Below are 23,619 nucleotides of genomic sequence, written 5' to 3'. Positions count from 1 at the left end.
GTTATCCATGTGTCTGGCTTATGCGTAGTGCAGACCTGCGCCACGTTCACCCTCTCCCCCCGACATGCTCTTATTCTCGGCGATCTCAAGGTCTCCTGGGTCAAGGACCTGTGACTCCTCGCCGCTTTCTCTGTCGACTTGCTTATCTGAAGAACCAGGTGGTCTGCCACAAACGCCCTGGGCGTCTTCAGAGTTTCTTGAATAACTGTCCTCTGCCTACCCCCCTTGCCCGAACTAGCGAGCTTGGCTAGCAAGTCAGCTCGAGCATTTTGCTCTCTGGGTACATGCACCACCTCAAACGAGGCAAAGGAACCCTTCAACTCCTGCACATACTCCAAGTAAGCCGCCATTTGTGGATCCTTGGCCTGGAACTCGCCTGTTACTTGTCCCGTGACCAACAAAGAGTCACTCTTGGCCATCAACACCCTAGCCCCCATCTCCTTAGCCAACAAGATGCCTGCAATCAACGCCTCATACTCTGCTTGATTGTTGCTGGCTTTAAAAGCAAATCTCAGGGACTGTTCTATCAGCACACCGTTGGGCCCCTCTAGAATGACTCCAACACCGCTGCCTTGCTGGTTAGACGATCCGTCCACCGAAAGTACCCAACGAAAATCATCCCCCTCAACTCGTGCTGCTTCCGACGAGAGCTCGACCACGAAATCAGCGAAAATTTGCCCCTTGATCGGTCCTCGGGGCTCGTATTTGATGTCGAACTCCGACAGCTCCACCGCCCACTTCACCATTCTCCCAGCTACATCGGGCTTCTTCAAGACTTTCTGGATGGGCAAGTCGGTCATCACCAACACTGTAAAACTGTGAAAATAGTGGCGCAACCTCCTCGCCGAAAATACGACCGCCAGTGCAGCTTTCTCCAAGGCCTGATACCTGACTTCTGGGACTTGCAACAACTTGAGACGAAGTAAATAGGTTTCTGAGCCTGGTCTTGATCTTGGGCGAGCACCGCACTCACCGCCCTCTCAGTCACAACAAACTACAGCCTGAGAGGGGTTCCCACCAAAGATTTGCACAAAACCGGCGGGTTCGCCAGATATTCTTTAAGCTTCACGAAAGCTTCTTCGCATTCCTTCGACCAGACAAACTTATTGTTTCGCCTCAAGCATTGGAAATACGGATGGCCTTTCTCTCCACTAGCTGATACGAAACGAGACAGGGCAGCCATCCGACCTGTAAGCTGCTGTACTTCCTTCACGGTAGCCGGGCTCCTCATCGCCAAAATGGCAGCACATTTATCAAGATTTGCCTCTATTCCTCTTTCAGTTAAGAGGAAACCCAAGAACTTCCCCGCCTCCACGCCGAAAATGCACTTCTCGGGGTTTAGCTTTAATCTGAACTTGGCGATCATGGTAAACAGCTCCTCCAGATCTGAGACATGCTTGCTTTTCTCTAACGAGGTCACGACCATATCATCTACGTACGCTTGCACATTCCTTCCCAGCATCGGTGCAAGTACCTTATCCATCAACCTTTGGTACGTGGCCCCCGCGTTCTTCAGCCCGAAGGGCATCACCTTGTAGCAGTAGAACGATCTCTCAGTCATGAAGGCGGTCTTCTCCTCATCCATGGGATGCATCTTTATCTGGTTGTACCCTAAGAAGGCGTCCAGAAAACTCAGCAACTTGCACCCTGCTGCGCTGTCGACCAGAGCATCTATACTTGGCAAAGGGTATGAATCCTTTGGACAAGCCTTGTTTAGGTCTGTGAAGTCGACGCACATGCGCCACTTCCCGTTGCTCTTCTTTACGAGCACGACATTAGCTAACCATTCAGGGTACTGGACCTCCCTGATATGGCCTGCGACGAGGAGCTTTTGCGTTTCATCCCTAATCGCATGTCTCCTCTCCTCATTAAACTTCCTTCTTCTCTGTCGCACTGGTCTTACCTGTGTGTCCATTGCCAAATGGTGACATAAGAAATCGGGGTCGATTCCCAGCATGTCTGAAGCAGACCATGCAAAAGCATCCAGATGTCGTTCTATCACCTTGGCGATCTGGTCTCGGAGCTCACCTTCCAAAGATCTTCCCAACTTGAAGACCTTGCCCCCGATCTCCCTCTCGAGCCACTCCTCGACGGGTTTCCCTGGCAATTACCGCCCTGGCAATTCCCGACTCCCTAGCCTCCTCTGGGCGGTTTCTCACTTCTTCCCCCCCGATCAGCGTTCTCTCCCCTTGCTTCAGCATCCATCATGGCGACATCGCCTCCGGCGGTCACTTCCATCGCCGCATCAACAACTCGCCATTCTGTTGGCCTGGGCTTCACACCGGGAGGCAGCGTCGTGGTGATGTAGCTCACTGACCTTTTATTCTTGAGGCTGTTTTCGTAGCACTTCTTTGCCTCCTTTTGGTCGGATCTTATGGTGATCACCACCCCCTCCATTGATGGCAACTTAACCTTCATGTGCCTGGTTGAGGGCACAGCTCCTATTCTGTTGAGGGTCAACCTTCCCAACAGAATGTTATACGCCGAGGGGGCATTCACGACGAGGTACTTGATCTTCTCCGTCCTCGAGGCCACCTCATCCGTGAACGTTGTTCTCAGCTCAATGTACCGCTTGACCTCCACCTGATCGCCAGCGAACCCATACAAGCATCCTCCATAGGGCCTTAACTGGTCAAGGGGTAGTTGCAACTTGGTGAAAGTCAACCAGAACATTACATCTGCCGAGCTTCCCTGGTCCACCAGCACCCGATGGACCTTCCTTCCCGCCGTGACTAGCGAGACAACTATGGGATCGTTGTCGTGAGGCACAACGTCCCTGAGATCCTCCTTTGTGAACGTAATGTCCACGTCTGGCGAGTGGTCTTCGAACACATCTACTGCCATCACAGACCTTACATACTTCTTCCGCTGTGATGCAGTGCATCCACCACCTGAGAAGCCTCCAGCGATGGTGTGGATCTCGCCATGGGTGGGCACTTCATGCTACTGGCCTTCACCGCTCGCCGGCTGAGAGCTCGACGCACCCCCCGTCCTCTTGTTCAGCAGGTAATCATTCAAGAAGCCGCTCTTGACCAGATCGTCGAGCTGGTAACCCAAGGCCAAACACGAATCAAGGGTGTGACCAAAACTCTGGTGGAACTCGCACCATGCGTTTGGTTTTGGCCCTAACACCTTGTCGCCAACTTTCTCAAGCGCTTTAAGCCTGGCTGCTATGTTGGGAATGGCGATCAGGTCTGCCAATCCCATGACGAACTTGTACCTGGGTGGGCGATTGAACTCCCTAGGGCGCCCTGGGCCCCTTCCCTTGTTTTTCTTTGGGTCATAAGGATGGCGAGTCCTCTGATCCTTCTTAGCCGCCGCCGTCTCCAGCACCCTCTGGGGCTGGATTCTAGTTTGGGCCCGCGACCTAGCAGGAACCACACTCCCTCTCTTTTTGGCGACCTCGCTCTCATCGGCGATGTGGGCTACAGCAAGTCGCCGAACTTCAGCAAACGTGGCGGGGTGGGCCCTAATCAGCGCCTCACAGAAAGGTCCAGGCAGTACACCCTTCTTGAAGGCGTACACCAACATCTCCTCGTCTTTGGCAGGCGAGCGGACCATCTGTGCTCCAAAACGATTCAGATAGTCTCTGAGGGACTCTCCCTGATACTGCCTTACGTCGAACAAGTCGTAAGACACCCTCGGTGGCGCCTTGTTCACAATGTACTGATCGACGAAAAGCTTCGAAAACTGCTGGAAATTGGTTATGTGACCTGTAGGCAGGCTAACGAACCATTCCATCGTTGTTCCCTGGAGCGTGCTCACAAACATCTTGCAATAGACAGCATCTGAGCCTTCTGACAGCATCATCTGCGTGTGGAACGTAGTGAGATGTGCTTCAAGATCCTCCACGCCGGTGAAAGAGGCTTTCACAGGTACCACGCTCGCAAGGATCGGCGTGTCCGTGATCGCCTGAGCAAACTGCATTGGGAAAACGCGCGGAGGTGATGACGGTGCAACTTCTTCTACGGTCGTGCGTCCTCTCTGCTCCTAAAGAGCTTGACGCAATTCCTCTGTGACCTTGCTGAACTCCTCATTCTTGGCCTGAGAGGCGACCAGGTCTTCGTGCATCTTCGCCTGCTCTATGCGCGATGCCTCCACATTTTCTTGCAACGCGCGCATGATCTCCATCATTTGCGCCATGAAAGCAACTGGCACAACGGGACTGGAACGCGTACTTCTCATCTTTCTCATGAAAAAATCAACAAATCAAACTTCAGCGAACAAAACCTTCACCAACGAAACGATCGATCCAGCAATCAATCGGTCAAAACCTCTTAAACTCAAAAGAACTTCCAAGAACGCAACCACAACAGCGCGCCGATTGATTCGGATGCCAAAACCTCCACAGAAACTTGCAATCTTAGCACGAACTTACCGCTTCTCCACCAAAACTCCCGATTCACCGGTCAGAAACACGAACGAACGGTAAAGACTTCGATTTACTGATTGAAACTCGCACAAACGGTGAAAAACTTCAACTCACCGAACCAAAACTCAAACGAACGGAGAAAAACTCCAAACTACCGATTGAAAGCTCGAACAAACGGTGAAAAACACCGAAAATGGTTGCACTAGCACACAACCACACAAGAATCGCAGAAACTTCAAGAACTCACGCTGTGGATGGGAAACATGTTTTACACGGCCCCACGGTGGGTGCCTGATGATTCTGCCGGTTGACCTGAGTGCAAGAGCCTTGCCACGTCAAAGGTTTCTCCTTCTGGATCAGCTTCGCACCACGTTAGCTTCTGTCCTTCACAGCTCAATTCTCCGCAAGAACCTGAAAAAGACAGAGTGGCGCCGCTGCGGCCGATCGCGCTCCGACGCTCAAGTCAGTGACGGAATCACCAAATACTAAGAGAGGAAATCTCAACTCATGGAACCGTGCAAGAATTCTCTCAGCGTACTCAAGTGTTCTAGAAAACGTACCTCAAAATCTGTTAAGAGTTCCTTATATACCTGAGCGTTTCTCTCTCCTGACGGTTACACCTCTGGACACGTGGCTCACATCCAACTGTACACGTGTCACCATCTGGATTCCTCTCCACTTGAGCGTCACATCTACTCTTCAAGCTATTCGACTAAGTTACCCATGCGAGGAGTAACTACAGCTTCCTTGGAGCGCGACCCCTTAAGAGGCGAGTACGGGGTGTCACCATGCACACCTTCTCTGTGGTCTCGCCTGCTGCTATCACGATCTGCTTCACTTGCACATCGTGCATGTTCTGGTAAACTGTTCCCTTGCCTCGACCTCTGGCTAGGGAATGATCATCTGATAACTTCGTCCTTCGTACTAGTACCCCTTGAAAGTCTTAAGCAAGCCTTCTTGATCTTTCGGCGATGTGCCCCTTTCGGCGGTCTCTAACATACGGCGACTATGACGCAAGCCCGGTGACCGCCGGTTATACATACTAGAGATCGGAGAACGCCAACTAAACGGTTGATGACTACACAGACTTCCCGACGTACTTCCCTTCTGTCAGCCAGGTGTTCCGCTCAACACGTCTATATTATCGCTTGCTGCCACGTCATCACTTCCGACTACCTGATCGGTACAATAGCCTTTTCACGTTAATAATAATTCATGTGCCATTTTAATTGTACCATTTCTACTCTAAGACTATTTTTCTCGATCCTTACAAAATTCCATTTATTTAGAATTAAAATTACGTCAGTTGAAACCGACGTATTATTTTTACAACTTTATTATAATACTGATAGTTAAAAATGTCATTGTACTGGACCAGAGCGTTCAAACCTTAGCACTCGGTGGTCGGACCTTGACACATGTCACAGACAGGTCATTTCAGCTCTTGGGCCAGAATAGCAGGCCATGTAATTGGGCCCCATATGTATGTATAAGTCCATTTTTGTATAATTAAGGTGATCTTTCATGCATAAGGCCTAGACGGCTGGCGAAAGGTAATTATAGACCAAGGGGTGCGCTTATTGCGCATGGGATCTAGCTTAAGTAAATACTTTCTTTTAAACCTAAGCCCATGTGTGTTAGGACACGAAAAAGGTTAGGTTGCATGTATGATGAGAATGAGCGTAGTGCCACGTTGAGGGTTTCTACATAAACAGACTGGACCCCTGATGTTGGTACATGAGTTGGTACCCTGGTGGTTATTCTATTATTATTTTATGCACTCACAGGAGGAAAGATTTCGTTCTGTTACAACGCCAAGGGAGTGTGTCCCTGAACAAAATATTTTCCTGTTGAGTATGCTTTAAGTTGAGATTAGATTCTCGTTATGGAAAATTGTTGCAAGAGGTAAGCTATAAAAAGGGCTTGAGTCCCCAGGTTAAGGTATGCTGTTTCTAAGACTGAAACTTGTTACTTCTTGATTCTTATAAGCCTTGTATTGACTTGATCTCTGGAGTGCAATCAATAGGTAGGCCCCTTCCGTTTCAACAGAACCGCGTTTCAGCGCAACAAAGGGGAAAGCAGATTCCAGCAGAGACATACAGAGCTAGAGCTTGTCGTCAGATTCAACCGGCGAGCAGGTCAACCGGCAAGAACAATCACATTATACCCTATATAATGTCGCTGAAATTCTTTTTAATGAATTTAATTGTGACAACTATGACTAACACTAATTACATATAAAAACCGCCACATTAAACAAAGTGTTCAAGTGGCGGATGTTGCAATAAGTAACATGAGACTGTCATATTAAACTTTGCGGCGACAAGTTTTATGGCGGTTTGGGAAACTGTCACACGGGTATATTGTGGCTTCATAAACACCAGTTTATGCGAAAATCACCGCCACCGTATACAGCGTTTTTTGTAGTGATTGTAGAAGACTTATTTATAACATTTAGTAATGCGTCATCTATATGATGGTCCGCATCTGGCATACATCTACACTAAATTAGTGTTAGATGATTTCTCGATACGTAACCCTGATTTATAGTGAGGTATGTTTAGTTCATATCTTCAAAAAACCAGTATTAGTTGATTTCTCAGAGTGTCATCCGAATTTGATGGGATGTGACTCTAATTCGTAGGGTGTTTCTATAATTGTCATTTATTATAATTGTGCTTTTAATGTAGTTAACCAACCGGTCAGTCGGTCGTCGAGACCGAGTGACGTGACTCACTCCGTCTCGACCGACATATAAGTTATTTTAGGTTACCTAATCAATTAAAGATGTTTTATTAATTTAAACTAAAAAAAGTATGAAGGTGGAAATGTGTATTGAAATAGGTATGGAGACGAGGACATGTGGTATATGTACGTACTTATTCCGTCTTCATATTTAATCTAAAAAATCATATATTACCTATATCATATCCGGATTCAATCAATATAAAAATTCTCTTGCAAAATTAAAATATATTTTTAGCAATACCAATAACAAATTTATTTGTCATCATTGTCATCGCTAATAAGAAGACAAGAATATACTAATAGATTGAAACTTCAGTCACTGTTTTGATTTCCAGATATATTAAATTAAAAAAAAAGTTTCTCCTCTTTTTATTTGAAGAGAAATATTCAGTCTCATCTTAGAGAACTAGGAGTATGTCGTTGAGGAAAAACAGTTTACCAACTCTTTGTTATTAATGCCAAAAGGAAATTTTATCAAGTTGTATTAGATTATTGGGATTAACATTTTATTTTATTTTCTTCTTTGTATTTATGCCTAATAGACTTGGATGTATAAGGTATTGAATTCTTAATTCGCTTATCACAATTTTAATTTGTAAAATAGTGAATGTAAGATTATGAATTTCAATCAAAATATGTCACGTCTGCATATTCGCTCCAGAAATTTGATTCAAATAAATATTCCTTTCCCATAAAAGAATAACTAGTCTTTTTGTGCTTTATGAATTAAAACTATATTGGTATTGATATTTTGTAATTTTATTTTAAAATAATTCAGTGTTGGTGTATAAATTTTAGAAAATAAGGACCGTCTCTAGTTACTTTTTTTATTAAATTAGTTGAAGCAATGCACGAAAGCAATATAAGGGGTGTAAATTGATTTAATTAAAAATTACATAGATATTAATATGCATTTATTTATGTATTTTGTTTAGTTTAGAGAAGGCAAATTGAAAAAATAATAATAATATTTTTTGATAAATAAATATGTGAAAATTATAAGAAAAAATTATGTGAATATAAATAGTTTATCTAAAGAATATTTGATAAATTAATTGTTCATGTTTGATTATTGTATTAAAAGTACCAATTATTATTATAAATTACTTTTTAAAAAACTAAAAAGTTAATGTTGTCTTGCTAAGGTGTGAGAAAAAAAAATACAAGTGTGTGGCTATTCAATCTGATCTAAAGTAATATTTTAATATTTATGTTGTAGGAATAAAATAAAATGGGAAGTTTCTAAAACCCTATTTGCGTCGTGTCGTGCTTTTGCAAAGCAACGGCTACTGCTACACTCACTCTTACATCTTTGCCCTCAACTGTTCACTGTAAATTTCATTAACATCAGATTCTGTAGTGGAAGGCAATGTGTGGTGTTCCTCTCTTCCATCTCACTCCCAATCTCAATGTTTCATGTTTCATGTTTCAACCCTCTCTTCAGGAACCATGACTTTCGGGGAGTACGCAATGCAAAAGAACCAAATTACATCATTGTTTCTACGTCGGACTGCAAGAACTTGTGAAGTAAAAATTCTGTACCACCATTTTTTAATTATTTCAAATATTTTTATATCCAACCCTAGGATATTTCAAGTAAACATTCATATTTTACTATAAAAAATTAATAAATAATAATTAATTATTGTATTAATAATATTAAAATATAAAGTAATTTGTAATTAATTAGATATAATTTAAAAATTAATTTATAATTTTTTATTAATAATAGAAACTATATTAGATATAATAATAATTTAATTTATAAATATTTATTTAGTTAATATAGTAATTAATTATTTTTTATTTTTAAAACTATTTTTTTAATATTTATGTCGATAATGTAGATATAGTAGACATTTACGTCACCTGTACTAGGATATGACGTCAAACTGTTTAAATCTTGCAATAATTCCTTCATTCCTTGAACTTTCGACTGTACACGATTCATTCTCTCTTCTTCTCTTGTAGCAGCGGCAAGGCTATTGTGGACACGTTTGAAATTATCTCAATTTCTTCTTTGTAACTCATTTAGGTTGGTAGACGTTTTTGTCATATTGAATTGGAGCATTTGTGGGCGAAAATTCATTGATGGTTAGTGTTCTATGTGTCCATTTTATTTTTGAAATTGAAATTGTAGTTGTTGATTGAGATCTCAAGCACAACTCATATCTTCATTATTTTGTTGTTGGTTATCATTGATATTGAATTTTTTGTTAAATGTTTAAATATTTTATTTAGATGTTTAATATTAAAATTTGAAATATTGAAATTAATTTGTGTATAGCAGTAAATGTTCTTAGATGTTTAAAGTTGTAATTTAAAATTTAGGAACAGTAAAAATTATAGAAATTAATTAATTATTTTACTCCGTAGAGTAACTTGCTACTTTTAGTCATTAGTTTGTCAAAAATTTAGAGATTAAAAAATAGAAAATTTATAAATTTAGGGAAGCTAAAGGACCTGCTGTGTTTATGCATATTGAGTGAATTTTAGTTTCCGTTTAAGATTTAATGAAAATGGTTAAACATTAATCATTTGGATTAAATTTTGAATTATCTGATTGGACAATTTGAGAAAATTATTTTTCATAATTTGCTAATATGTACACATGTTAAGTCTATCCTTAAATTTGGTGAGATTTTGGTTAAAATCATTTTGTGTTGTTCTCCAAGTGCATACTTGATTGTGGTGTTGATGGAAACCAGTTTTGGATCCATGGAATTCCAAGCGAAACAGAAGAGTGAAGCTTGCATGAAGGTAGCGAAAGTGATGCAATCCAAGCTTGAGGTTGGATGAAGACATGAAATGGCAACAAAAATTATTGGAGATATGCACCGAAAATGAGAGGAGTCTAAATAATTGGTAGCTAAAACTTTAGTAGCTAATTAAATACCAAATTAGAAACTATTTATCAATAATAGAAATTAATTTAGATACCAATAATATTTTTAGTCTCTAAAAATAGTATTTAATTTAGTCAATATAGCAACTGATTATTTTTTGTCTCTAAACTTGGTTTATATTTAATGATTTCCTAGTAGTTTACGTAGTTATGGTTGAAAATGGATTTGATGAGTTTTTACCATATGCTCACCAAAACAGAAAACCTATCAATGAGACATATGATTGTGCTTTTGTTTATTGTTTGAATAAGATACGTTGGGATCTTAGGGAGATTTTTGAGGTTATACAATATGGACATGACATAAAGAAATATTAGACATTCTTACTATGTTAGTGTACTAGACAAAGTGCTTAGGGCTCAGTGCTCGGGGGTTGGATCTTGGTGCATGGCATAGGCAGGTTAACTCGGTTGTTGGGCCAGTAAAATGGACCATGTAGTTAGGCCCAATTTGGTCAGTAAACCCGTCTTGGCATATAGCGAAAGATAATGTTGCACCATGAGTAGGGTGACCACGTAAGCAGAATGGACCCCTGATGTTGGCATATGAGTTGATGTCCTGGTGGTTTTTCTGTTATTATTTTATGCACTCCCTGGAGGAAATATTCCATTTTGTTGCAGCACCGTGAGAGGGTGTCCCTGAGCAAAATATTTTCCTGTTGAGTATGCTTTCAGTTGAGATTAAATTCTCATGAAAGAGAGTTGTTACAAGAGATAAGTTATAAAAGAAGCTTGAGACCCCAGGTAAAGGTACGGTGTTTCTAAGACTGAAATTGAATACTTCTTAAATTTTTATAAGTCTTGTACTGACTTGATCGTCGAAGTGCAATCAACAGGTAGTGCACCCTCTGTTTCAGCGGAGCTACGTTCCAGAGCAATAAGAGATAGGACGGTTTCGTGAAAAGAAAGACGGAGTAAGAGCTTGTCATTAGAGTCAACCGGTGAGCAAGTCAAGCGACAAGAACATTTGGCGCCCACCGTAGGGCCCAATAAAATCTGATCCCATCCACAGTTGTGTTTGTGTTTTCTGACGTAATCACGGACACGAGGCAAGGTACACTGGGATCTGAAGGGAGCGAGGACCCCACTTTGCAGCAAATCATGGAGACCATGAGAGCCCTCCAAGTAGCAAACGAAGAAGCCAAGGCTGACCAGTTGAGGCCATTCCTTGAGCGTGAAACGTGGCAAACCTCAAGTGTATTTCAGCTAAGATATTCTTGCTTAATGCTTTCTTTTTTAACAATGTGATGGTTAAGTTTTGTTGATCCACTTGAATTAGCACACGGTAAGTCGACCTAGCTCGGTGTCAGTACAACCACTCGAGTAAGGGTGCCCCGTGAGTAAATGATTACCTAGTGGAAGGTAAAACGGGGGGCTCGTGTACCGTGCAGGAAAGCTCGTCATCTCGACCCAAGTGTTTGGAGGAGGTCATCTCGGTGTTTGGGCACAAGAGGTGATTCGTGAGCTTGACTTAGATGTTGGTCATCCCAGAAAAGGTAACAAAGATAAAGAGATATTTTATGTGTTGTTATATTATTCTGGAGATAAAAGATAAAGAGATATTTTGTCTGTTGTGATATTATTCTTAAGATAAAAGATAAAGAGATATTTTATCTGTTGTGATATTAGTCTGGAGGTAAAAGATAAAAAGATATTTTATCTGTTGTGATATTATTCTTAAGATAAAAGATAAAGAGATATTTTATAGGTTGTAATATTATTATGGAGATAAAAGATAAAGAGATATTTTATCTGTTGTGATATTATTCTTAAGATAAAAGATAAAGAGATATTTTATCTGTTGTGATATTATTATGAAGATAAAAGATAAAGGGGTATTTTATCTGTTGAGATATTATTCCGGAGATAAAAGATAAAGAGATATTTTATCTGTTGTGATATTATTCTTAAGATAAAAGATAAAGAGATATTTTATCTGTTGTGATATTATTCTGAAGTTAAAAGATAAAGAGATATTTTACCTGTTGTGATATTATTTTGAAGATAAAAGATAAAGGAATATTTTATCTGTTGTGATTCACAGATGCTAGAATGCGGTTCATATGGTTATTCTGCATCCTATACCGGTCATTCCTTATCCTAAACGGATTTATGTACTTCCTTTTGGATGATTCATTTCATTAGTGGGAATAGTCCTTGTCACGCTGATGTGAGCAAGAACTCAACGTCGTATTTCAACAAACGTCACTGTCGGATTCTTGACCAATGAGTCACTGAATTGTCTTTCCATGACTCCCTGCTTGAAGGCGTTGACCATCAATGGCTCGTCATGGGTGTGGAGCTTCACTGTGAATGCCTCAAACCTGTTCAAATAATTTTGAAGAGACTCACCTTGCCTCTCCTTCACGTTGAAGGGATCAAATTAGACCGGTGGTTGGGCCTGGTTGACAATAAATTGCTCCCTGAACAACTCAGAGAACTGGTCGAAGGAGGAGATGTGGCCGTCAGGAAAGCCACTAAACCATTGCAGGGTTGTACCCATGAACATTTTGCAATGGGGTGTCTGTTCCTTTAGAAATAATCATGTCGGCGTTGAACACCGTAAGATGGTTCTGATGGCCTTCTACTCCTGTGAAAACAATCTTAGGTGTTATGTAGTTCGCCGGTACGAGAGCATTCATGATTGCCTATGGGAATGGCTTGGGACGAGCTCTTGGTTGTGCACTTGGAACTTGCTCCGCTGTAGAACATTGATCAAGCTGTTGTAAATTTTTGCGCAATTCCTGTTTGGCCTTGCACAACTTCTCACTATTTGCTCGCAAAGTATCTATCTCTGCCACCAGTTGATCTTGCCTGTGCAGCTACTCAGCTCGAGCTTCCACAATAAGCTTTTCCTGTGGAGCTTTAGCCTCTGTCATCACTTCAGTCACTGCCTCTGCCATCAACCTCTCTTGCTCGGCTTTGGCTTCAACCAACAGCCTTTCCTGCTCGACTTTAGTCCGTTGTTGGATCCACTCCTGCTCTCGCCTATACTGCTTATTGGCCTTTTGGAGAGCTTTCACGATATCCATAAGCTGATGTAAGGTGGGGGCGTCGTTCCTTCAGATCTCAATGGACCTTGCCTAGTGTTCCTCATATCGCTGGAAAACTTACACACAACTATGGATGGGATCAAGTTTCATCAGGCGCCACAGTGAGCGCCAAATGTTCTTGCCGGTTGACTCTGGTGACAATCTCTAGCTTCGTGTGTCTCTTCAAAAATATGTTCTATCTCTTGTTGCGCTGGAACGTGGCTTCGTTGAAACAGAGGGGCCCTTACCTGTTGATTACGCTCCGACGATCAGGTCAGTAAGGGTTTACTAGAATTTTAAGAAGTAATCAATTTCAATCTCAGAAACAACATACCTTTACCTGAGGTCTCAAGCCCCTTTATAGCTTATCTCTTGTAACAACATTCTCTCATGAGAATCTAGTCTCAACTGAAAGCATACTCAATAGGAAAACATTCTTTTTATAGGCTCCTTCTCTCAAGGTGTTGTAAAAGAAAGGAATCTTATATTTAAGGAGAGCATAAAATAATAACAGAGCAACCACCTGCCAATAGGGCACCAACTTATGCGCGAACATCAGGGGAATATTCTGCTTACGTGGGCACCCTACTCATGGTGCAACGTTATATTTGTCACACATGCAACTTAACCACTATGTGCCCTAGAACACACGTACTTAAGTTAAAAGCAACATTTACTTGACCTAGGCACCACATGTACTATATGTACCCCTAGGTTCAAAAATACATTTTATTAGTATCCTTATACTAGCGTATAAAAAAGTTATTTTAATTATGCCACAACGGGCTTACCAATAAAATTGAACTAAACTCATGACCCGCATCATGGGTCCAATAGCCGAACTGACCTACTCACCCCATGTACTGAATTCCAATTACTGAGCACCAAACACTCTGTCTAGTACAATAATTCTTTAAGTGATAATCTTTACATGTTTGATTATGGTAGTTCCTATAATGAAATATCACATAACAGCTTATGTGGTACAAAATATAAAATTAAAGAGAGATGTTAGGTAATCTCTACTCCATTAATTATTATATGAAGTCTTTGGTTGTTAACAAAATATATGTTTCCAAAACATAGAGATAGTTTTTGATTTATGTATAGACAAAAAAAAATTATGAAATAAAAATTAATTTTAAAATTAAAAAACAATTAATTATTATATTAATTAAATTAGATATTATTTTATAGTTTACAAATTATTAATATTTAAAATAATTTTGATAAAAAAATGTCTAAAATAATTTTTAATATAAATATAAATTTATAGAGTAATTTTTAAGTTGCTATCTAATTAGTTATCAAGATTTTAACTACCCACTATTTTACTAATTTAGAAACTAATTTATAAATTTTTAATAATAAAAATTATTTTAAAATTTAATAAAACTTTAGTTTATAAAATAATATCTAATAATTAATTTTTATTTAATGATTCTCTGATATTATTTAAAACTCATAATCATAAATGTTATTCATGTCAACTTTCAATAATCTAATCTTAAACTTACTCATTGTGATTTCATTTCAAGTATTTATAAGTTATATCTTTAAAGGAAAGAATTTAATGACTTATGTTTGATGAAACTCTTGGATTTGTTGGACGTTGAATTATGTGTTGAATTCAAACAGGAAAAAACAAACAAAAACAGAAGGAAAAGAGGAAGTAAAAGAGATATTGACGTCTTGGAGTACATATAAACATTTGTGACTTTTTTTCTTACAGCTTTTTTGAAGGACGATAATAATAATTGAGTTTATAGATTACAACTCTACATAACGTTAACTATTCTTGACACATGACAAGTCTCAATTCCCAAATATTGGCTTGAGGAGATATATATCTTGGAAGTTCACTAAATCTATAGTTTCACAGTTTCTTCAATGTGGAGTTCATTGCTTGTTTCAATGCATCTGATCAAGAGAAATGGTTGCAAAACTTTGTGATAATAGCTTTCATGTGATGGATTGATGTTAAAAAACGTTGTTAATATAGCATTTAGTGATGATTTAGCATTAATTAAGTATTAAAATTATAAAGTTATTTATGACCTTGTCTTATTATGAGCCTAGTTAAGTTTACTAATAAAGTTATAAAGTCTTGATACATTGACAGTAGATAGAGTAGCATCATATATTTATCCGAAAAAGTGTAAAATAATGATGGGATGCGAGATGCCTCTTGTTTCATTGGCCCAGTGCATTTCCTCTTTCAGTTCCCTATTACCCAGCTTTTCGGGTTCCACAACTCACCACACATCACTTTCCTCTGTTAATCGATGGAACGTGCTTTGTTTGTTACTGTACATGTTGATCATCATGCACTGTCATGGGAAAAAGAATGGTACAAACCAATTTATATTTAAGACCCTAGAAAATAAAATTAAAATATATATGATAGAATATATATATAGGATCATTACTAGAGTAATACTATTTAATATAAGATTATGATGGAAATTTTATATCCATTACTAAAATCATGAATCTTTTACATTGGTTAGTATTATATATACCTAACGTAGAATACGTGCATAATTTACATTATTTAATTAAGTAACTGATGTTTCATTACTAAGTAACTTGAATATGCAATTCAATGGTTATAAGTGTTTTTTTAATGTGTTATCTGATTTTTGAATATTTGCAACTTATATAAAATAAAAATATTTATCAAAAATAAAATTTAAAATTAATTTAAAACAATTATGCACTGGTGCAAAATAGTTTATTGGTAATATTTTTCGTTAGTGGTTATTGGATAGTTGAATATGGCATGAAGACATTTTAAAAATAAATGTAATTTTTCAATGATGATCACCCCAATAATCGTTGTTGTTTTGAAAATAAAATTACACTCACCAACCATTCATAAAAGATCATCGTTGTTTTGCCCTTTCAATGACATTAACACAAATAGTTGTTGTCATTTAGCCTTTCCACGATGATTTTTCATAAGGCAGGAAGCATAACTCTTTCTCAGCATCAAATAGAAGAATGATTGGGTTGCACTAATAAGAGGATATGAAGAATCTCAATAAATATTAATTAAAAGCAAAGAAATATATGAAGATATTTAGAAAGAAAGTCTCTTAAAAAAGAACAAGCGCATACCAAAACACATCAAAAGAATATATTAGAACATTTCATATTGAGCATCTACCACGAAGTTGAAGATGAACAATGCAAAATGGAAACATCCAAGTCCAGAGTTAATCAAAACTCAATGGGTAGAGTTCATACAAATGAAGAAAGTATTGATGAATCAAATACAATTTATGTTGTGTTTGGATTGAGGTGAGAATTTGTGGGGAGTGAATTAGAGAGAATGTGTGAGGTTGTTTAGATTGAGGTACGAAGAAGTGGATTTGTGAGGATGATTTATTGAAATTTGTGAGTGATGAGATAGTTAAGAGAAAATTTAGAAATTATTTTAAAGGTGTAAAATGTAAATTTACAAATTTACCCTTGTTATTAAAAAATATTTTAATAATAGGTTATGGTATATTGTTTTGTGTAGGTTTGAGTTAATTATTTTTTCTAATATATAATATTCATAATTACACTTATTTTGTAATAAAAAATAATGTTTTATTAAATTCAAATATATTTATTGAATATATTAAAATTTATGAAAATAATATTTATTATTATATACATTTTTTATTTTATATAACCATATATGTTTTGTTGATATTATAATTTTATTTTATTATTTATATTATTTATATTTATATGTTGCTATTAATAGTATAATTAAATATTTTTGAAACAATTATTAAATTTATGTAATATTTAATTTTGTATATTGTAGATATATAATTATATTAATAATTATAATAGTTATATTTATGAAATAACCAATTCATTTAATGCATTGTTGCAAAGTTATGTTTTAAGGGTATTAACGTAAAACACTCCTACCCTACGTGGACATCCTCCTAATCTTTGAATATGTGAGATGAAAGAAAAATTCATGTAACCCGCTCCTCTGTCTACACCTTCACCTCCAAACATGTTGATCCAAACAATGGATCCTCCTATTCGCCCATCCATGCTCCCACTTCATCAACGAATCCAAAGACGCGAAGATTACATAAAAACAATCATTTCCTTATTGAAATTTTAACACATTAAAGATGGTGAACAAAACAAGAACGAGAATATCCAAAGGAAGAATTGATTCAGCCTCAACATTCACATCAATACAAGTAAAGAAACATTTTGAAATGTTTCAAAAGTCTTGAAGGCAACTTGCTATTTGAGAGCAACTTGTGAGATTGGGTTATGAGCGAAACCATTGTAAATCCTTTACTATTGTGAAGTATACCCTGTGAGCTTTCATTGTTATCTCTAAACGACAGTTTTTCTCATTGTATTGAGAGGTTCTTGATCTCAGAAGGAGACTAGGACATTGTACCTAGAGAGGTTAAAATACTTAGTGTACCTAGAGAGGTTGAGAATACTTGGAGAACCTGCAGAGGTTGAGAATACTCACATTTTCAACATAAATTATAAATTTTTTTGGTACCCATATGATTCAAGCCAAGCCAACAAGAAGATGACCAAGGATGCAAATGACACTATGAGAAGTCATCTCAACATGCAAGCGAAGACCTCACTAGAGGGAGAAATGGACAAAGACCAGAGCATTTAATGTTTTTTCTTGCCGGTCTTTTTAATAATTAACATATGTTGTAAATAATTTGGGTTCACTTTGGGGGTCCAAATAACAAACATAGGCTAGAATAAGGTACCTTTAGCATAATAGGGGGTGTGGGTAGCATTTTAGCTTGTTCCTAGCCCTTTTGGAAGGCATTTTGACCTAGTTTCTAGAAGGACAAGCCTGAGATGCGGGTTTGACTTAGTCAAACCCTAAGACTGCCCATTTTTTCCCTTTTCCCATCCTACCCCTTTAGCTTGTTCTCCAAGGCTCCTTCACCTATAAATAGGAGGCCTACCTAGTGTATTTTACAAGTTGAAATTAATAGAAGAAGAGTTACTCTGCACAAATTGTGTGAGGTGTTAGTGAGGTTTGAATCCCTCTTAGCATTTAGATCTTATCTTGTGAGTATTGAGAACTCTCAAGTGGCGACTATCTTCACTTATCTTGGAGGCCAATTACATTCCAAGTGGCGTGTTCCACTTCTCAAATCCATCACATAGGTTTTCTCCTTCCTTCATCTATTCTTCCTTTGTCATTCCATTTTTACTCTTTGTATCATGTTCTTGTTTGGTTTTCCTTGTTTCCATTCGGCAATTCTATTTTGGTTTCTTTTCCTTGTTCTTTAATTCCGCACCTTCTAGCATCATTTTCACCTTATAATTGTCTTTTCCTTTTGCCTTTGTGAAATGAACCTTCACCTCTACTTAACCATTTGGTTAAGTTAATAGTGGGGATTTTACTAAGGTTTTCACTCTTAAATTCTTAAAATCTCAATCTAAGTAAAGTGTCACACCATAAAATGAACAATCCTAAAAATTAACTCACATCACCATATGGGTCTTTTCTTGTTAGTTTTAGATTATTTCTTTTTGTGTTTGCATTTGAAACTAGGGTGCCCAAACTTACCATAATGATGGTAAACAACCTTAATATGTTTTTTAACATTCTATTTGATTTTCATATCATAACCAAAATCATATTTTTTTGCATGTATGTTTACTATTATAAAATAGGAGGTTTATATTTTTTAGCTCTCAACAAATCTTTCAAACTCATGATTAACGCATGTAATTTTTCCTTCCATATTTTCAATTCTCAAAGCATTAGATGCATGGTTTGTTAAAGGCATGACATTTTTTTCATTTGATTCAACTAAATCTATCTTGATCTTTTCATTTTCTAAAAATAAAACTTTAAACTTTTTTTTAATTCTAAATACTTCTCAAAGATCTTGTTGGAACTAGTGAGAAAATCTTTATACGAAAGATCATCTTCATTAGGTGATGTATATAATGAGTTTGATGATGTTTCGATAGAAGAAGGTTAAGGTTATAAGGTACCTCATGCTCTACATCTGACATGAAACATGTATTTTTTTCTCTATGTCTCACATAAAGTCAGAGCTTGAGTCTAAGTTTTCCCATATAGCCATCCTATTTTGGGGCACTTTATCTTCATTTATCGTGGTTGTTGCATTCATAGCATATGACCTCTTGATTTTTTTTCTTTTATTGATAAATCTCCCATTGTCTTGATTTTTTTTTATTTAATTATTTGCTTAAAATTTCTTGATAACATAGACATTTTCTCATCAATTGAGCTATTTGACTTAACATTGGAAGTATCATCTTCCTCTTTCAAAGCTTTCTAAGCTCTAGCCTTTTTGTCCAAGATGGTTCTGCTTTGAGGTAGATCTTGCATGAAGACCTTTGTCAAATGATGTTGATCCCTCATTCTGCTTGTGATCTTGGAGATACACATAATGAACTCTCAAGATTTTTAGGAGCTTATCCCACATCAACTTATTTAGATATTTTTTCTCCTAGATAGTGATGGTCTTTAGTTCCTGTACCTTAGTCATGTTTTCAAGTTGATTTGAGCCTTTAAGAAGCATTGACCTAGAACTTCTAGCTCATTTAGATGAACTCACATTCTTCTAAACATATCATCCATGATTTTACAATATCTCATGGTGAAAGACTCATACTAGCGTGTGATGGAGGCAACTTTCCTTAGTTGGACATCCCCATTCCATTCGTAGTTTATTTTCAAGGAGTCCCATTGATACAGCCCAAGGAGGTGGATTGGTGAGTTCATGAGGTGGCAGTGGAATGGTTGAGGGTTTGCACCGAGATTGAAAGTGAATTGGTGAGGTTTTAGAGTGATTTAGGTGCTAGGAACAAGAAAGAGGTGAGACCAACTTTCTAGGGTTTTACTAGGCCTAGAAGGCTCTCTAGCAAAGGGAAATTTGGGAGAGAATGAGTTTCAATTTTGAATACTTCATTAATTTGAGTTATTTAAAGATGAAGAGGATGAATGTAGTTTACTCTTTAAGCTACCATAACTTTAGTTAAGCAAGCTTAACTATGGTCATGTAGGTCCTCTTAAGATGCTCTAGAGACCCTTTCTTGTATGATAAGTGAAGGTCTCTAGAGTGTTATTGATTTACTAACAAAGTACTCTTAAAACTAGTTCAAAATAGAAGTCATATACATGACTATTCTAGTATTTATATAAATAGTTCTTCTGTCTTTATTGTTGTATATGGTGGCTTGTATGGTCCTCTACCCATATATCTTTATTTGTCCTAAACTTATAAACCTTTTTATATTTATAAAGATATTAGACGATCTATCACCCATTAAACTGTGAGTCTGAAAGTTTTGATAATATAATACTCTAAGATGCATTATATGTATAATCAAGCTCACTCATGTACAAAAAAACATTAGAAATTATATATATGATAAATAGACTTCATGAAAGACATCTTAGACGATACATGTTGTGAAAAAAAATAAAAGAACATGCATGACATATGAAGCAATGAATACATGTGGTAGAATATAAAGTCATTACACAAGCAAACACAATCTAGAAAGGAGAAAAATGATGTTACCCAAAAGTATACTTCATATCTTTACCAGATTATGATAGGAACGAATGGAATATTAGTTGAAGAAACACAAGATGAACAATGTGCTTATAGGAATATGAAGTTGAAGTTGAAACTGAAAGCATCAAATGATGGTATAAACTTAGCATTAAATGGAAGTGACAGATCATGGTCATAACATACATTTTATATCAAAGTCTCATTAAGGTAATAGACGATGTCTACAAAAGGGAAGTCCAAGTGGTAGACGATACTCTTAAGACTCACGTTGGACGATGCTCTAAAATGAACATATGAATCATGAGCGTTAAACGAACCTTACGAGATCAAAGAAATGTATCAAACAATGATCACACGTTCGACGATCAGGTGTTAGGAAAGTTTTTAAACTTAATCCTTTTGATTTATATGCTTAAATGTTTATCAATATTTTTCTGAACTCGTTTTGATTAACCTAAATTGTACCAATCTTGCTTGATCAAAATGGAGTGTTTTAATTAAGATTTAAAAATGTTTTCAAATGAATGTGAATTAATATATCATGTGACTAAATTGTTCAATATATGAAAACATTATTTGAAATACAATGAGAAAAATTAATATGTTTTGAATGATTAATATTTAATGCACAAATTTCAAATACAATTGTGCTTGTTGTAATTCAAAGCTATGTTTGAAAAGGATTTTGAAAAATATAGTACACATGTATTAATTATTAAAAAGCATTTTCGAAATATATTTCTTGAAATATATTAAAGAGAAATTGTGATTATATTGAAAAAAAAAAGTTATTTTGTATAAACTTGAATATATTGATATTATGTGTGAATTAATATTTGAAGATGGAAAGTATTGATAGTTTATATGATATTCTAAGATATTAAGATATTATTTTTCGGTGATATATTTTCTCTGACATATTATCAATATCACTGATAATCACAAATGTTTCTAAATGTGATTTTAGTAACCATCAAAATGTAGGGGAGAACATGCATAAGTTTTCTTACTGAGTGTTTGACAGGTAAAATGGAGTTATTGCAAAACGAGATTCATGGGAAGAAATTGAAGACATTCAAAGTTGTTGCAATTAACAAAAAGAAAGCGCAAAACACAAGCCAAAAGTTTTCATAATCAAGGTTAAATGCAACAAAGCTCAAGTGGAGAGCAAGATAAAAACCAAATTGAGGATTACCTCCAACATTCAAATCCATAACATAGTTAGAAATAATTTCAAAGAGTATTGAAGAAAATTATAAATGACAAACAGGCGCAGATATCAAGAAAGCAAATATTGCATATTAAGTGTCCAAGGTATTTACAGTGAAACAACGTAACAGAGATATGATTGAAGAATCAGTCACATGCATTAAATGGTTAACGTTCACATCACATATCATAAAGGAAACAATTGAAATTATTTGACACGCTCAACGACCTGCAAAATATAATCAAAGCAGAATTTGCCATATTCAGCATCTAACATGAAGAAGACGAGGAACAATACACGAGAATGAAGGATACTCAAATATTACAATATTAAATTAATCAACGTTCACATTAGGACTGGAAGAGAAACAATTCAAATTACATTTAATGTCCAAGACGCACAAGGATCAATCAGAACAAAAATATCTATATCCAGTGTCTAACGACTCTCTTAACAAAGAAGAAAAATGAAGCCTCAATTGTCACAATAGAAAACTATATAATGACCTTAAAGGTGAAGAAGGAATACACAACAAGTGCATACAAGTACAACGAGATTACAAATAACTCATATTCTTAGTGTGTATAGTCTTTATGAGAGAATTTTCATATCTTCTGTTTAGAGCACAAATTGTTTGAGGAGTGAACCTTGTATTTTAAATCCTTCACTATGTGATATCACCCTGTGAGCTTTCATGTTTGATATCTATTCGAGAGTGTTTCTAACTTGTTGAGAGGTCTTGGTCTGAGTGATAGATTAAGATTATTTTCCTGGAGAGGTGTTTAATACATTACCTAAAGAGATGAACAATACTTGTTACCCAGAGAGGTGGAAAATACTTGTTACCTGGAGAGGTGGAGAATACTTTTTACTTGGGGAGGTCGATAATACTTATTCAAGGCTCTTAACCGGGTTTCTTGAGGGGACTAGACGTAGCCTTAATGTTTGGGGTGAACTAATATAAAACTTTGTGCATACTTTTATGTATCCCTTATCTTGGATAATTTATGATTGATCGTGATTTTGGTAAAAGTGAATTGAGTTTGGGCTCCATTCACCCCCCAACCCCCGCCCCCCCCCCGGAGCCCTATAATATTCATTTTCTAATAAAGTAGAGATTATAATATAGCCTTTGTTGTTTAGATGCATCTGATTTCCCTCATCTTGGATATAGTCTTCCGATGGAACTTGCATGTAGATCTCTCCTTTAGCTACCATAACTAACAAAGAGACTTTCATTCAATATTCAAAAGTGAGTTAGGAGCTTGTCCAAGGAGTGGAAAAGACAACAAAATTGAGTAACTTTTTTTAATCAAGAGTTAACTCTACTAAACATGATTAACAGATGATAATCCCTTGAAATAGGGATTGCACATGGGTAGTTCATTGATTCTAGGGAGAAGTAATGGTTACACTTGGAAAATAAATGATGGCTTGAGGAGAAGTTACATGGTGGATTTAAGAGAGTTCCAATGGACACTATAAGACTCTTCAAATCTTGAAGGGTCAAGTGGAAGAGTCAAATTACCCTATGTACACATGAAAGTGACATACAGTAGTTTGTAAGCTACAAACGACACTTCTAACTCTTTAGATATCGTCCAAGTTATCTCAAGTTCAAAGCATAAGGTTCTAACTCCTCTTAAGTTTATCTAAAAAGTAAGAAAATACTCATGTACAAGTCATCTAATCTCATTCTCCAAAGTTTTGAGTCTTACTCTTGTTAGCCTTCCTTGGAATCTCATTTTTATTTCTTTTTCTTTGTCATTCTTCTTGTCTTTATT

This window comes from Phaseolus vulgaris, chromosome 8 (assembly GCF_051622355.1).
Source record: "Phaseolus vulgaris cultivar YP4 chromosome 8, ASM5162235v1, whole genome shotgun sequence".
Lineage (NCBI taxonomy): Eukaryota > Viridiplantae > Streptophyta > Magnoliopsida > Fabales > Fabaceae > Phaseolus > Phaseolus vulgaris.
This window is presented reverse-complemented; position numbering follows the sequence as displayed.